This window comes from Garra rufa, unplaced genomic scaffold, assembly GCF_049309525.1.
Source record: "Garra rufa unplaced genomic scaffold, GarRuf1.0 hap1_unplaced_001, whole genome shotgun sequence".
NCBI classification, from domain to species: domain Eukaryota; kingdom Metazoa; phylum Chordata; class Actinopteri; order Cypriniformes; family Cyprinidae; genus Garra; species Garra rufa.
Window position 1 is genome coordinate 8,408,650 of NW_027394276.1, and position 4,704 is coordinate 8,413,353.

Consider the following 4,704-nt stretch of genomic DNA (forward strand, 5'->3'; position numbering starts at 1 on the left):
ATATGTTATATAAACTCGTAATTTTGAGTTATCATGATAGAATTGCATGATATAAACTCACAATTGTGAGTTATCATGATAGAATTGCATGATATAAACTCGTAATTGTGAGTTATCATGATAGAACTGCATGATATAAACTCACAATTGTGAGTTATAACGTCCGAATTCCCTCATTCTGAGAAATTAAGTCAGAATTGTGTGATATAAACTCGTACTTGTGAGTTATCATGATAGAATTGCATGATATGAACTTGCAATTGTGCGTTATAAAGTCCGAATTGCCTAATTCTGAGAAATTAAGTCAGAATTGTGTGATATAAACCCATACTTGTGACTTATCATGTTTGAATTGCATGATATAATCTCTTAATTGTGAGTTATAAAGTCCGATTTCCCTAATTCTGATAAATTAAGTCAGACATGTGTGATATAAACTCTTACTTGTGAGTTACCATGTTAGAATTGCATAATATAATCTCGTAATTTAGAGTTATAAAGTCAGAATTCCCTAATTCTGAGAAATTAAGTCAGAATTGTGTGATATAAACTTGCAGTTTTGAGTTATTAAGTTGAAATTCCATGATATAAACTTGTAATTGTGAATTATAAAGTCCGAATACCCTAATTCTGAGAAATTTAGTCAGAATTGTGTGATATAAACTCATAATTGTGAGTTACCATGTTAGAATTGCATGATATAAACTCGTAATTGTGAGTTATGAAGTCTGAATTCACTAATTCTGAGAAATTAATTCAGAAATCTGTGATGTAAACCCATACTTGTGATTTATGATGTTAGAATTGCATGATATAATCTCGTAATTGAGAGTTATGAAGTCCGAATTCCCTAATTCTGAGAAATTAAGTCAGAATTGTGTGATATAAACGTGTACTTGTGAGTTATCATGATAGAATTGCATGATATAAACTCACAATTGTGAGTTATAAAGTCCGAATTCCCTAATTCTGAGAAATTAAGTCAGAATTGTGAGAAATAAACTTGCAGTTGTGAGTTATTAAGTTAAAATTCCATGATATAAACTTGTAATTGTGAGTTATAAAGTCCGAATTCCCTAAATCTGAGAAATTTAGTAAGAATTGTGTGATATAAACTCATAATTGTGAGTTACCATGTTAGAATTGCATGATATAAACTCGTAATTGTGAGTTATAAAGTCCGAATTCCCTAATTCTGAGAAATTAAGTCAGAATTGTGTGATATAAACTTGTACTTGTGAGTTATCATGATAGAATTGCATGATATAAACTCGTAATTGTGAGTTACCATGATAGAATTGCATGATATAAACTCGTAATTGTGACTTATCATGTTAGAATTGCATGATATAATCTCGTAATTGAGAGTTATAAAGTCTGAATTCCCTAATTCTGAGAAATTAAGTCAGAATTGTGTGATATAAACTTGTACTTGTGCGTTATCATGATAGAATTGCATGACATAAACTCGCCATTATGAGTTATAAAGTCCGAATTCCCTAATTCTGAGAAATTAAGTCAGAATTGTGTGATATAAACTCGCAAATGTCAGTTTTTAGGTTAGAATTGCATGATATAATCTCATAATTGTGAGATATAAAGTCCGAAATCCGCAATTCTGAGAAATTAAGTCAGAATTGTGTGATATAAACTCATAGTTGTGAGTTATAATGTTAGAATTGCATGATGTAAACTTGTAATTGTGAGTTATAAAGTCCAAATTCCCTAATTCTCAGAAATTAAGCCAGAATTGTGTGATATAAACTCATAATTGTGAGTTATCATGTTAGAATTGCATAAAATAAACAGGTAATTGTGAGTTATAAAGTCCAAATTCCCTAATTCTGAGAAATTAAGTTAGAATTGTGTAATATAAACTCATAATTGTGAGTTATTTTGCTAGAATTGCATGATTTAAACTCGTAATTGTGAGTTATAAAGTCTAAATTCACTAATTCTGAGAAATTTAGTCAGAATTGTGTGATATAAACTCATAATTGTGAGTTACCATGTTACAATTGCATGATATATAAACTCGTAATTGTGAGTTATAAAGTCCGATTTCCCTAATTCTGAGAAATTATGTCAGAAATGTGTGATATAAAGTCGTACTTGTGAGTTAGCATGATAGAATTGCATGATATAAACTCGCACTTGTGAGTTATAAAGTTTGAATTCACTAATTCTGAGAAATTAATTCATAAATATGTGATATAAACTCGTACTTTTGAGTTATCATGATAGAATTGCATGATATAAACTCCTAATTTTGAGTTATCATGATAGAATTGCATGATATAATCTCGTAATTGTGAGTTATAAAGTCCGATTTCCCTAATTCTGATAAATTAAGTCAGAAATGTGTGATATAAACTCTTACTTGTGAGTTATCATGATAGAATTGCATGATATAAACTGGCAATTGTGAGTTATGAAGCCCAAACTCCCCAATTCTCAGAAATTTAGTCAGAAATGTGTGATATAAACTCTTACTTGTGAGTTATCATGATAGAACTGCATGATATAAACTCACAATTGTGAGTTATAACGTCCGAATTCCCTAATTCTGTGAAATTAAGTCAGAATTGTGTGATATAAACTCATAATTGTGAGTTACCATGTTACAATTGCATGATATAAACTCGTAATTGTGAGTTATAATGTCCGATTTCCCTAATTCTGAGAAATTATGTCAGAATTGTGTGATATAAAGTCGTACTTGTGAGTTAGCATGATAGAATTGCATTATATAAACTCGCAATTGTGTTATAAAGTCAGAATTGCCTAATTCTGAGAAATTATGTCAGAATTGTGTGATATAAATTAGCACTTGTGAGTTATAATGATAGAATTGCATGATATAAACTCGTACTTGTGAGTTATCATGTTAGAATTGCATGATATAAACTCGTAATTTTGAGTTATCATGATAGAATTGCATGATATAAACTCACACTTGTGAATTATGAAATTAAACTTATGAAATTAATTCATAAATATGTGATATAAACTTGTACTTGTGAGTTATCATGATAGAATTGCATGATATAAACTCGCAATTGTGAGTTATAAAGTCTGAATTCACTAATTCTGAGAAATTAATTCAGAAATCTGTGATATAAACTCGTACTTGTGAGTTATCATGATAGAACTGCATGATATAAACTCACAATTGTGAGTTATAACGTCCGAATTCCCTCATTCTGAGAAATTAAGTCAGAATTGTGTGATATAAACTCGTACTTGTGAGTTATCATGATAGAATTGCATGATATGAACTCGTAATTGTGAGTTATCATGATAGAATTGCATGATATAAACTCGTAATTGTGAGTTATCATGATAGAATTGCATGATATAAACTCGCAATTGTGAGTCATAAAGTCTGAATTCACTAATTCTGAGAAATTAATTCAGAAATCTGTGATGTAAACCCATACTTGTGACTTATCATGTTAGAATTGCATGATATAATCTCGTAATTGAGAGTTATAAAGTCCGAATTCCCTAATTCTGAGAAATTAAGTCAGAATTGTGTGATATAAACTTGTACTTGTGAGTTATCATGATAGAATTGCATGACATAAACTCGCCATTATGAGTTATGAAGTCCGAATTCCCTAATTCTGAGAAATTAAGTCAGAATTGTGTGATATAAACTCGCAAATGTCAGTTTTGTAAGGGTGGCTTCCAACAGTGGTTCAGGCTGTAGGACTGCCGAAGGACTAAAGAAATGTTCTCAGCACGATGGTAAAAATCTGTACATTTCTAGTCTAATACCACCCACTGCCACTTATACCAACGACGGAAATAAGCGCAGTTATAATAGCTAAATATGTGGGAGAGCGTTGCTATTGAGTGACTATATTGTATTGCAATATGTAGCACGTCAATGTTAATGTTAAATCAAGACTAGTTAGCACATAATTTATCATTAAGATGGTTTAATAACAATGTTTCATTATGGTTACACTTAAATTGGTTACACAATAGATGAAGGATGGTTAAAAATAGACAGTTAATTGTACCCAACATGTACATGTATGTGAAAAGTTACCTGAGAGAGAGAAAGAGAGGGGGGAGGGGGTAGAGAGAGAAAGAGAGCAGAGCCTCAAGAAGAGAGCTCCAGCAAAGAAAGGGAGAGCAAGGTAAAGAGAAGGGGCAGAGCAACAGTTACAATCTCCTTTTATACTTTCCTTGACCATGTGACTAAAACCCAAATGTGAGACATTCAAACTGACCAATCAGCAAATTACAGCTTCACCCTCTGTTAAGGTGTTACAATTAGCAGACCCCCGATGTATGCACATTTTGGCCTACAGGCCTTGATCACTATCAGCTCATCTGTGTCCTCAGGAGTGCCAAATGGCTCTTTTGTTGCTGAAGAAGTGTTTGGGGCAGGAAAGCAGAAGTCTTTGATTATTTTCAGCCTTACAGTTTTTAGGTTAGAATTGCATGATATAATCTCGTAATTGTGAGTTATAAAGTCTGAATTCACTAATTCTGAGAAATTAATTCAGAAATCTGTGATATAAACCCATACTTGTGACTTATTATGTTAGAATTGCATGATATAAACTCGTAATTGTGAGTTATCATGATAGAATTGCATGACATAAACTCACAATTGTGAGTTATAAAGTCCGAATTCCCTAATTCTGAGAAATTAAGTCAGAATTGCATGATAAAAACTCACACTTGTGA